Source organism: Heloderma suspectum, chromosome 6 (assembly GCF_057233095.1).
Source record: "Heloderma suspectum isolate Gila_16-S chromosome 6, 16-S_ref, whole genome shotgun sequence".
NCBI classification, from domain to species: domain Eukaryota; kingdom Metazoa; phylum Chordata; class Lepidosauria; order Squamata; family Helodermatidae; genus Heloderma; species Heloderma suspectum.
In genome coordinates, this window is record NC_139463.1 from 62123126 (window position 1) to 62136703 (window position 13578).

Sequence of the window (13578 nt, forward strand, 5' to 3'; positions counted from 1 at the left end):
CTTCTTTATGTGAGTTCCCTAGGAAAAGAATATCTTACAGGCTGCCACCAGTCAAGAAAAACTTCCTCACACACCCTAGTCTTTCCATGTGCTTCGGAGCCCTATTGCCAAGGACCCTTTCTTCAGCCCAGACCTGGGAAAGAAGAAAGAAAGGTACTTTGGTCTTTCCTTTCCAAAGCACAGAAACAGTGAATGTTCCATAACCAATCTAAAACTTTTGAAAGACAAATGGTAACTTCGTAACCTTGTGGGGAAGAGCTCCGTGAGAAATCCCTTTTAAAACAACACAGCCACATGTCCGAATATAAAAAGCAGTTATTTAGGGGGGAGGGCAGGGAGAGAAAGAATGGAGAGAGAAACAACAGGGAAGGCAACAATCACACAAATACTCAGAATTCCCAATAAAATGAGAAGTATGTAGTAATATTCCCTATTTGAGTACAGCCTCGAATCTTAGGGCATGTGCTGAGTTTATTGCAGAGAGGATGCCCTGTGAGAGAGCATCTGGCTTCCTGTTAGATGGTATATAGGAAAGCTCTAGAAGCACTGAGGGGGTCTTCTTTATGGGGGATCTCCATTCAGTAAAAGCCAGCCCCTTAGAAGAGACTGATGGCTGATGTGTGTGTGAGAGGCTCCATTTCTGTTGTTAGTGGCCTCGCCAGCAAATCATGAAATGACCTCGTGCCTGGTAATTCCCTGGACCCATGTTTTAAAAGACGGTAACTTCCATCTCAAAAGCCCAAGGTGTTTGAAACCAGTCAGTCTATTCAAGAAAAGGGATTAAACTCTTGTTCACATTTTGGAGGACAAAGGAGTGAAATAAGATCATAAGAACATAAGAAGAGCCATGCTGGATCAGACCAAGGGTTCATCTAGTCTAGAATTCTGTTCAAATAGTGGCCATCCAGCTGTCGACCAGGAAGCCATCCAACTTAGTGCCATCACTACATCCTGTGCTAGCAAATTCCATAGCTGAACTATGTGCTGTGTGAAGAAGGCCTTCCTTCTATCTGTCCTGAATCTCCCAATAATCAGCTTCCAGGATGACCCCGGGTTCTAGAATTTTGAGAGACAGAGAAAAATGTCTCACCATCCATACTCTCCACACCATGCATAATTTGATAGACCTCCATCATGTCTCTCCTTACCCTTCTTTTTCCCAAGCTAAACAATCCCAGCTACTGGAACCTTCTCTCACAGGGGCGATGCTCCAGCCCCTTGATCATGTTAGCTGCCCTTTTCTGCACTTTTTCCAGCACTACCATATCTTTCTTTAGGTGTGGTGACCAGAACTGTAAACAGTATTCCAAGTGTGGTTTAGCCAAGGCTAGATAAAACTATTCAGGTTGCCTGGCAGGGTGCCAACTGACCAGATGCTCTAGGGGCACTGTGCATCTGTATCAGCGGAGGGTTTGTCACAGGCACACTATTCTTCACCTGCCCCTCATTGCTCCACCATCCACATATTAGACAAAGTGGTTTCAGGGATTCTGCGGAGATGCCGGCCGGCTCCACCAGCGGCCGGACATCTGGCTGCTGGCTAGCAGGGACACAAATGGCGGCGGCTGTAGCTGCCACCGTTTGCGTCCCTGCAGTCAGCCGTGATAGGCTACGTAAATGTTTACGTAGCCTATCACTTTTTTTTGTTTTTTGTTTTTTTTAACTGGAAATGGCGGAAGACTGGCCACTGCCACCGCCGCTGCTGAACCGCCGCCGGAGCCACCGCCAGAGCCACCGCCGCCAGAAAGATCCGCCCAAGGTAAGTCCCAGCCCGGGGGGGCGGGGGGGCAGACCGTTCCGCCACCGATTTCGGGGGGCCGAATGCACTGGCATTCGGCCTCCCCGTGATCCGTGGCAGAATTCTCTGACATCCCTAGTCCAAAGGCCTTGTGCAGCTACTTGGTTCTTTCCCCCAGAACGGGTGTTTGTGGAGGGAAAAACAAGACAGACGTAGCACTGGGAAACACAAGAGAGTGACAAGTGGAAGATGGCGATGTCTGAAAACCTTCTCAAGACTCAAACCCTGTGAATGAGGCCTGGCAATTGAGTACTGAAAGCCTTCTTGGGTGGCACTTTGGAGACCCTGATTCAATAGAATTGGTTCTCTTCATGGACCTTTCAATATATAGAGATAAGTCCTGTTATTGATCTGTTCATCTGATAATAAAAGATGGAGATGTATTTTCAAATCTCCTCAAACCATTTTGATAAAGAACGGACAGGCTGGGTCAGATATCTCAGAACATGATCTGCAGACAACATGGCATTTATCTGACTCGTACTTATCTTGGTACCGTGTATGTGGGGTAAGCGGTGGAATGCAATAGCAGGTGGTCTGATGCCGAGGGAAACCAATAATGGTAAAAGGGAACAATCCTGTCTTCTCATTGGTTCTTTGTTCATTAAAATATCTGGTGCTGAATATACAGTTTTAACAAATTGGGATGCAGTTCCCATAACATGAAATAAACCAACAAAGAAACAAAGAAACAAGAAAACATTCCACTCAGTCAAATGCCTTAAATTGTCTTTTAACAATTTGTATATTTAAAAAAAAATTCTAGCAAGTGGTTAATCCATGTAATAAATTGGGCTGCAGCATTTTTATGTGCAGCCACCCCAACTCTGAACAGTGAGACGTTTCAGGGGTTCCAGCACTTAGGCATGGTTCATTTTCCATAGAAGGAGACCTCTGTGATTGACATGTTATTTCTGCCTAAATTAGGGGTGCACGAAAGCCACTTACCTGGTCTCGCAGCTTGTTTGCGGTGGGGGGGAGGCGCTTCGCTGCTCCCCCCAAACTTCAGACCGGGGGGGGAGGCTTCCCGCCTCGCCCGGCCGAAATTCAGGCCGGGGGGAAGGCTTCCCGCCTCGCCCGGCCGAAATTCAGGCCGGGGAGGAGGCGCCTCGCCTCACCTGGCCGCGAAATAAAAAGTAAAACAAAAAACAAACGCCCCCGTGATAGGCTACGTGACGATTAACGTAGCCTATGACGGCTAGGTCTGCAAAGTCAGCCGTGATAGGCTACGTTAATCATCACGTAGCCTATCACTGGGGCATTTGTTGTTTTTTTTTTACTTTTATTGGAATGGTGGCGGCAGCAGCCGGTCGAAAGACCGGCTGCCGCCTCTGCCCCTGTCGAAGACCTGACGAACTGCCGCCGGGACCCGCCGCTGGGAGGGACATTTGGGAAAGGTAAGTCCCATCCCGGGGGGGGGGGTGCGGGGGGTGGGGGGTGGGGGGGTGCGGAGAATTTCTCCCTGAAACTACTTCGGGGGGCCAAACACTTTCCCAAAAGAAATTCTCCCCCATCCCTAGCCTAAATACAGGGTGAGTATAAGGTGATGAACCACGACATTAGCACTCCAACAGGGCCCTGTTCCCCTTCCAATGTCCGGGGGAACCCCTGAGTCCAACAGGATTTACTGCAGAGAGCAAAGTCAACCCTCTACCTCCTTTTCGGATCTACTTACAGCACAGACTGTCCAAGACACACAGGAGCTTCGCTGGTTTCTATTCTCACACCAAAGGCAATCAGTATATTCCTCAGGGAGAGAGAAAGAGAACAGTCACCCTCCTCCAGAAGAGTCCAGTGAGGGGAAAGAAAAGATGAGCCACGCCACCTCTGCCCACCAACAATGTCTTGGCCCATCCCATCTCCCATTGAAACACACCAACAGAAGGCTGCAGACTATCATCTGTCCCTTGTCGTGTCATTAAGAGCGCTTGCCTCCAGACATCTACTCTGCCTAAGGAAATCTTAGAACCAAGACTTACACAGTTGGGAGGGAGTTTCTTTTTGCACTCAGAGTCTTTGGGCGAAAAAGTATCCCCAAAGGTCATTCAGACCAACCCCAACCCCAAAAATAATATTAAACCCTTCCAGAACTTTAAGCTAACAAACAAAACACCATTCCTTCCAGTCAGTATAAAAATATACAGCAATACAGAAGTGAACTAGAAGGTTTTATTTTAAAATAAAAAAAATTGGGATCACAATAAATCCTGTGGGAACAAATAGGAAGCTGAATTGTGAGTGATTGACTGGAAAATGAATTAGCAGGGAGTTTTTTAAAAAAACTATGTATTGTAATCACAGGTTCCTCTCCTTAAAACAAACATGTATTTCTGGCACCTGCAAATTTCAGGAAGGATGGTGAAATCTTTTAGATTTTATAAAGCTTAGAACAACCCAGCTGCCTGATTTCCATTCCACATTACGGGACCCTGTTTTGTCCCTGACACCTTATCTAACAGGAGCCACAACCGGGCCTGCTATAACAAAGAGGTGCATTGTTATTTTTCCAATGTTCAATAAAAGAGCCCTGATTTTGAAGGAATCTGTTTCTGTTGTCTCCTCTCTCACCCTAACTTTCCATTTTTCCACAACAGCATATTCATACATTTTACATTCCAGCTCTGCAAATATGGGTGTCACTGACATTGACCATAATGTGTTCTTGCTGCTAGTATCACTCCCTCTAAAAGTGAGCTCAGGGGGCAAGTGCCAACAACAACCAAGCCACAATGCGGCTCCTGAGAAACAAAGGAGAAGTATGAGCATTCTGGAAGGAAACAGGTTTGGAGAAGTACTGAAACATGAACACAATTTATTTTATTCATTTTCATTTAGTATCACATTTATATCCCACCATGTTTCCTCTTTGAAGGAACTCAAGTTTCAAATGCCTCAACAGTGGCCAATAAAATGAAATGAAACCTATCCTCCCCAAGACCAATCCAGTGAGCAGAACGGAGAATGGCATGGAGGAGAGAAGAATGTTCTCCTTATAGTGGAAGTCAGATCCGTACAATTTAGAGTATCTCGGAAGTGAGCCTAACCCTCAATCATACTGCAACTCTCTGTTGTACCTATAATTCATGATATGTAACACTAATTCCTGATAATGTGATAGCATGATTTTTTAAAAAAAAATATGGTTGAAAGATATCTAGGAGCAATATAATGCCATACAGACAACCTTTAAGTCCACTTCCAGTTGAGTGGGAAAGAGCAAAAACCCAGTGTGGAAAGGATCCTGTAGCTTAAGGAATAACTCAGCACTTTCAACAATGTTATTGGCCTTCTTACACGTGTACTTGACAGGAAACTATAGTAGCAGGGCATGTTTCAAAGTGATAGACACCCTAAATCCTTCTCCTGATTAGATGATCTTTACAGTTGAGACTGGGCCTCAACACTATAATGTAGCATTTGGGGAGGAAGATGCAAGCCAGGAGACCAGCCCCAGAGGCCAAGATGGAGAAGACCTCCACAGCCACCATGGACTTCCCCTTGGTGCTCAGGTAGGTGGGCACAAAGGAGACCCAAACACTGCAAAACACCAGCATGCTGAAGGTGATAAACTTGGCTTCGTTGAAGGCGTCAGGCAGTTTTCTGGCTAGGAAAGCCACCATGAAGCTGACGACAGCCAGAAAACCCATGTAACCCAGGACACTGTAAAACATAGTGACTGAGCCTTCATTACATTGGATGATGATTTCTCCAGCCAGGGAATGGAAGTCCAAGACTGGGAACGGGGGAGAGGTCACCAGCCAGAAAGCACAGATAATTGCTTGGATGAGGGGACAGGCCAGGACAATGGAATTTGGTAGTTGTGTTCCCAAGAGTTTTCTGGCCATGTTTCCTGGCTTGGTGGCCATGAAGGCCAGAACCACTGTGACAGTTTTTGCAAGCACAGAAGAAATGGCAATGGAGAAAATGATGCCAAAAGCAGTTTGACGTAGAAGACATGTGACCTTCGTGGGGCGACCGATGAACAGAAAGCAGCAAAAGAAACAGAGCAGGAGAGAAAGAAGGAGGACATAGGTGAGGTCTCGGTTGTTGGCTTTGACGATGGGTGTGTCACGGTGTAGAATGAAGGTGGCCAGCACTACAGATGTAATGAGAGAGAGGAAAAGAGCCAGAGAAGCTAAAATGAACCCCAGTGTCTCCTGATAGGAAAGGAAGTGAGTCTTCTTGGGAAAACAGTGATCTTGGTTGCTGTTTGGGTGTTTATCATCCGGGCACGGGTCACAGTGATCTGCATCTGGAATGAGGAAAAGTATCTCAAACATGGCATAGATGTTCTTTTTGTACAGACAGTGCAAGCCACAAAGAAGGAGACGGAAATGTCAGTTCCCTAGCTGACTGTCCATATAAGCGTGCAGCCTCCCTTTTTCATATTTTCTCTTTACGTTTCAACAACATATTGCATAAGAGCAGAGTCAGGAAGGGTACAAAACACTCCTTTTCACCTGTGTAGGATAGCCCATGCTAGCAGACCCATGTTCCATATTCTGCAAGAAGAAAAACCTGAAGTGTGTAACTAGAAATTGAAAACTGTTAAGGGTAAGAACATCACCACAGCCTGTCACGTGCAGTGCCTTCCGAATGGGCAAATACATACATACATACATACATACATACATACATAAGGCATTTGCTTCAGATGACGCACTTTCTTCAGAGGAGATGTGTTGGTGCAGAGGCTGGGAAATAGCTGACAGGAATCAATATAGATTAAACAGCAGTTTCCTTGACATTGGAGTATCATGCTCCAATTGCTACAACAACTAATCCCTGTTCAGCTTCATGTTTAATGCCCAACCAACCAAGATTGGAAACATGGTGTTGAAAACAGTATGCATGGAAAGGTGAGCCAAGGCAAGTATTTCAGGATATTATTATTCTTTATTGTTTAAATAGAAGGTGTCTTCAGGAAATTGTGAATAGTTTGCAAAACAGCAAACTACCGAGTTATTCAATCCCCATTCCCCAATGGTTTTTATGGAGAAACTGTTCATAGGTCAAATGGCTGTGTCTTCTCTTTGCTCATGATCTTCCCATGCTAACCCCGGTATGCTCTGCAATTGAACAAGGCTCTGAATGCTTGAGCTACCTGTCCAGTTAGAAATCGTCCCTTCTGGGCAACGGTCACATCTGTAGCAGCAAACCGGCTTCCCCTCTGGAACTTTTCTCTGGTGCCCTGGAGAGCATCGTTCCACACACCTCGCAAAGGGAGGCACCTAAAAGGGGAGACAGAAATAGTTGAGGGTTTACATGCAATGGAAGTTGCACCAAAATAGGACAGAGTTACTCAACAGAGATTCCCAATACACAATGGATAGGATCACCAGTTTAGAAAGTCTGAATCTTTTCTGGATTTCTGCAGGTTACTTAGAATCATAGTAATGGAAGCTGATGGAGATATACATGCTCATACAGATGCAAAAACATGAAGCTGCCTCCTACTGCATCAGACCCTTTCTCTGCCTTCTAGGGATGCTGGAGAAATCCTCCACAGACCCCAGCGAGGTGTCCGCTACACCACTTTCATCCCAGCTATTTGACGTAATAGGATATGTAGATCTTACATAGCCTATTGTGTGAAAAAACAGGGACACAAACGGCATATTTGCATCCCAGCTCCAAAGTCCCTGCTGCGGTTTTGGAGCTGGCCGGCGGCTCCCCGAAGTCAATGCAGAGTGGGGCAGCTGGCGAGGATTCTGGCGGGGGAGGAACAGATCACTTTCCCCCCGGCGGCCCCCCCACGGACAGCAAGGTAAGGGATTCGTACATCCCTATACCTCGCCCACTATTGTCTGCACTGAGTGGAAGTCGCTCTCCAAGCTTCAAGAACGGGGCCTTTTTCCAGCCATATCTGGAGATGCCAAGGACTCAAACTGGGAATTTGCATGCAAAGATGGTTCTTTCTCACTGGAAAGGACCCCTTCCTGCACTCAATAGGCCTTTGGTCTCATCAAGAAAGGTACCTTCCGTTCTCAAGCCATAGAACTGCAGCATTCTTTATGGCCCCCATGACATTCACTTCAAACCCACCTCTGTAGCCCACACGATTGCATCAGCGTGAATGGTGAAATCCTGGTCAGGCACAGCTTCCAGATCCACCTGTCCAACTTTGGTGTGAGCTAAAGATTCATTTGGGAAGAAAATCACATTCACAATATCGTATCTCTCTCCCTTTTGAAAGAAAGAGACTTCATCTCCAGCACTGTTGTTAAACCGAACATTCCTCAAAGAGGCAAGAATCTGAAATGGAAGTGAGAATTATAAACAGGGTAATGGTGAGTGAGTTCTGGTGTCTTCTGACATTCTGTGACTGCCATCAAGTTAGAGACTTCTTTTCTTTACTCCATTGTTTTGATGAACACTGAAGGTGCATTCAGATGGCTTCACTGGGCAATTGCTCAAATTTTATTTATTTATTTATTTATTTATTTATTATTATTATTAAATTTATTAATCGCCCATCTGGCTGGTCACCCAGCCACTCTGGGCAATGTACAACATACAATAAAAACAGTTTAAAACAATAAAATTCTACAATAAAAACATTTCTAAAATACCCTAACCCACCCCAAATGCCTGCCTGAACAACAACGTTTTTAATGCACGACGGAAGCTCATTAAAGTGGGGGCATGACGGAGTTCCCTAGGGAGGGAGTTCTACAGAGTGGGGGCCACCACAGAAAAGGCCCTCTCCCTCGTCCCCACCAGTCTAGCTGTCCTGGCTGATGGGACAGAGAGAAGGCCATCCAAGGCTGATCTTGTTAAGCAGCCTGTCTGGTGTTGCTGGAGGCGCTCCTTAAGATAGGCTGGGCCAGAACCATATAGGGTTTTAAAGGTCAAAATCAACACCTTGAATTTGGCCCGGAAAACAACTGGTAACCAGTGCAACTCCTTCAGCACTGGAGTGATGTGATCTCGCCGGTGGCTGCCTTTAATCAGGCGAGCCGCCGCGTTCTGTACCAGCTGCAGTTTCCGAACCGTCTTCAAGGGTAACCCCACATAGAGCGCATTACAGTAGTCTAAACGAGAGGAGACCAGGGCATGTACTACCGATGGGAGCAGATGATCGGGAAGGAAGAGGCGCAGCCGCCGTATCAGATGGAGTTGATACAGCGCTGTCTGGCTCACAGCTGATACCTGAGCCTCCATGGACAGCTGGGAGTCCAAAATGACCCCCAGGCTGCAGACCTGGTCTTTCAAGGGTAGCCGTACCCCATTCAACACCAGGTCAACATCCCCCAGCCTCCTCTTGTCTCCCACCAAAAGTACCTCAGTCTTGTCAGGGTTCACCTTCAGCCTATTCCTCCCCATCCAGCCACTCACCGTCTCCAGACATTTGGACAGGGATTCTACAGCCAACCTTGGTGAAGATTTAAACGAGAGGTAGAGCTGCGTGTCATCCGCATATTGATGACACTGCACCCCAAACCTCCTGATGATAGCCCCCAGTGGCTTCACATAGATGTTAAATAGCATCGGGGAGAGGATGGAACCCTGTGGCACCCCACAAGTAAGTGGCCATGGGTCTGAAACCTCCTCTCCCAGTGCTACCCTCTGGTACCTGCCGGAGAGGAAGGACCGGAACCACCACAATACGGTGTCCCCAATGCCCAACCCCTCCAGGCAGTCCAGGAGGATACCGTGGTCAACGGTATCGAAAGCCACTGAGAGGTCGAGGAGAACAAGGAAGGAGCATTCACCCCTATCCAGAGCCCTCCTCATATCATCCACCAAGGCTACCAAGGCCGTTTCTGTCCCATGCCAAGGCCTGAAGCCCGACTGAAATTGGTCTAGATAATCAGTTTCTTCCAAGTGTGCCTTCAACTGCACCACCCGCTCAATCACCTTGCCCCAAAATGGCAGATTTGAGACTGGGCGAAAGTTGTTCAAAACTTGAGGATTCAAGGAGGGCTTCTTTAAGAGCGGTCTTATCACTGCCTCCTTGAGGGCTGATGGCATCACTCCCTCCTCAAGGGAGGCGTTCACCACCGCCTTGATCCCCTCACCCAGTCTCTCTCTGCAGCTCATAATGAGCCAAGATGGGCAAGGATCAAGTAAGCAGGTGGTCAGCCGTACCGATGAAAGCAACTTGTCCACTTCATCGGGAGGAAGAAGCTGGAACCAATCCCACAAAACCGGTTTGCCACAGGCCGCCTCTTGCTCACTAACTGTATCTACAGCGTGCAGAGTAACACACCTAAGCTGATCAATTTTATCTGCAAAGTGCCTTGCCAAGGCCTCACAGGAGGCCTTAGAATGCTCCAGTGGTTCTGGAGCCACAGGACCGACCAGGCTCCGGACCACTTGGAACAGCCTCCTGGGGCAGCACTCTGCAGACGCGATGGAGGCAGCATAATATTCCTTTTTTGCTGCCTTCACCGCCACATGATAGGCTGAAGATACAGCTCTAGCCCGTGTCTGATCGTCTTTGGAGCGAGACTTCCGCCACCAGCGCTCTAGCCATCTCACCTCCTGTTTCAGAGCTCGTAACCTTGGATTGAACCATGGTGCAGTCCGAGCCCTGTTCAGGGGGAGAGGGTGTTTCGGAGCCACCTGATCTAATGCCCCAGCGATTGCGGCATTCCAGCCACCCACCAGGGTCTCGACCGAGTGGCCGTTGGCGTGCCCCAGAGAATCCCCAAGCACGTTCAGGAATCCATTTGGATCCATAAGACGCCTGGGGCGGACCATTTTAATGGATCCTCCACCCCTGCGGAGTGGTTGTGGAACCGAGAAGTCCAACGTCACCAGATAGTGATCTGACTATGACAAGGGGGTGGTGGATATACCCCCAACTTCCAGATCACTCCCCACTTCTCCAGAAACAAACACAAGGTCTAGTGCATGACCGGCTACATGGGTGGGCCCAGTTAGAATATGGTGCAGCTCCCAGGAGGCCATGGTCTCCATGAAGTCCCGAGGTGCTCCTGTGAGGATGGCCTCTGAATGTACATTGAAGTCCCCCAACACCAGTAAGTTAGGGGACTGTACACGCACATCAGAGACTACCTCAAGCACCTTGGCCAGGGAGTCAGTCGTGCAGCGGGGTGGACGGTACACGAGCAGAATCCCCAGACTGCCCTTCGGGCCCAACCTCCAGTACATGCACTCAGCAAGCTTGGTCTGCACCCTCATCCAGGATCATGTCATGGATGAGGGAGGTTTTCTGGGTAACAGACCTGGCATTGCAGAGCAGCAAACGAAGGCCAGAAGATGGGGTCACACCTCCCCCAGCCATCCTTTGGCTCTGGACAGGCCCGGAGCAGGGGACAGATATTTTCACATCTCTCCCTTGCTCCCCTAGCACTCCGCCAGCGCCTGCTGCCCAGCCTCGGTATCTTCTGGCCTCCAACACTCCCCCCACTGCCTCCATCAGGTGGACACATGCCCCCTTGCTCCCGCCTATCAGGCAGGCTACCCACCCCTAAAACCACAACAAAATCCCCCAGGAAAAAGAAAACACACACACACACACACACACACACAACAATTAAAAATCCCCTTAAAAATAATGCCAGGCTAGAGTCCACAGGGAAGGCCAGGTGGTGGTGGTGGGGGTGGTGGCAGCAGCCGCAGCAGCAGCAGCCGCCGCCGCCGCAGGCCCAGCAGCAGCAGGCCCGCCTCAGCCTGCCAGCTTATGTAGCCCCTCCAGGGAGGGCAGGTGGAGCAGCACAGCTGGCTCGGTACCTGGGGGCCTGGTCCTTCAGGGACTGGCAGTCTGCCAAGCAGAAGTCTCCAGAGAAGGCCTGGTGGTGGTGGTGGTGGTGGCGGTGGTGGTGGCAGCGGTGGCGGCGGCAGCAGCAGCGGGCCCAGCAACAGCAGGCCCAGCAGCAGCAGGCACGCCTCTTCCCCGGTGGTGGTGGTGGCCTCTCCCGCAGGCCCTGGCTCTCCCAGGCCACCTCAGCCAGCCAGCTTATGTAGCCCCTGCAGGGAGGGCAGGTGGAGCAGCACAGCTGGCTCAGTACCTGGGTGCCTGGTCCTGCAGGGACTGGCAGTATGCCAAGCAGAAGTCTCCAGGGAAGGCCTGGTGGTGGTGGCGACGGCGGCAGCAGGCCCGGCGGCAGCAGGCCCGGCGGCAGCAGGCCCGGCTCTACCCCGGTGGTGGTGGTGGCCTCTCCTGCAGGCCCTGGCTCTGCAGGCCCTGGCAAATATGCTTGCCCAGTGGTTTGCTCATTTTTCTTTGGTGTCTACTTGCTACAAGCCATGTTCCTATCTTTGTGTGTATACTAGGGGTGTCAGAGAATTTCTCACCGAAACTTCGGGGGGCCGAGTGCCAACGTATTCAGCCCCCCGAAGTAGTTTCCGGGAGAAATTCTCCCCCCTGCCCCCCCCGGGATGGGACTTACCTTTCCCGAATGTCGCTCCCGGTGGCGGGTTGCAGCGGCGGTTCGGTAGGGCTTCGGCAGGGGCAGGGGCGGCAACCGGTCTTTGGACCGGCTGCCGCCGCTGCCATTCCAAGAAAAGTAAAAAAAAAAAAAAAACGCCCCCGTGATAGGCTACGTGACGATTAGTTCGCAGCCGGGCGAGGTGCCTCCTCCCCGGCCTGAATTTCGGCCGGGCGAGGCGGAAAGCCTCCCCCCGCGGCCTGAACTTAGCGGGGGGAACAGCGAAGCGCCTCCCCCCCACCACAGAAAGCTTTGAGGACAGGTAAGTGACTTTCGTGCACCCCTAAGCCGTGATAGGCTACATAAATCGTCACGTAGCCTATCACGGGTGACTTAAAAAAAAAAAAAAAAGCACGTACGGCTAATGGCGGCCCCCATAGGGAGCCGCCATTCCGGTTCCTTATTTGGTTGCTGTAGTCTACGTAAAGATTTACGTAGACTACGGCGAAAATAAGGGCAACGCTATTTGCGTTGCCCTTATTTTCGCCGTAGTCTACGTAAATCTTTACGTAGACTACAGCGACCAAATAAGGAACACGAATGGCGGCTCCCTATGGAGGCCGCCATTTGCATACGCGCTTTTTTTTTTTTTAAGTCACCCGTGATAGGCTACGTGACGATTAACATAGCCTATCACGGCTGACTTTGCAGATCTAGCCGTGATAGGCTACGTTAATCATCACGTAGCCTATCACGGGGGCGTTTTTTTTAAAAAAAAAAAACTTTTGAGTTCGCGGCCGGGCGAGGCGAGGCGCCTCCTCCCCGGCCTGAATTTCGGCCGGGCGAGGTGGGAAGCCTCCCCCCCAGCCTGAATTTCAGCCGGGCGAGGCGGGAAGACACCCCCCGCTCGCATGAACTTCAGGGGGAGAAGCGAAGCGCCTCTCACCCACCGCGAAAAAAGCTGCGGGACAAGGTAAGTCCCTTTCATACATCCCTAGTGTATACCAGAAGTAGTAGGGTGGTGCTGTCAAGGTGCACAAGACCTGAGGTGTCCTCATGCTGACTGGCAAGAATGAACATGGGGCAGGGGGGGCCCAAGAAGCTGCCTGTTTTTTGCTCCTGGAGTTGAGGGGTGGGGAGAAGAATACTATGTACTGGGTGACAGCTTGCTTGATTCGTCCTCCTCCACTGCTTTTTATTCACTTCCTAGTGCTCTTTATGGGAAATGATGGCCATGAAATAATATCTATGGGGAATGTCTCTATTGGGACCTTTAGAATGGACAAAAACCCTTCTCCTAGGCTCATTCTTTGCTTCCAGGTTCAGACCACCGAGAAACCACCAAGGAACCTATTATAAGATTGTCAACTCTCAACGAGGACATTACCTGCCATGGCTGAAGATTCAGCAGCCTCTTGCCTCCCCCTCTCAATGCATGTT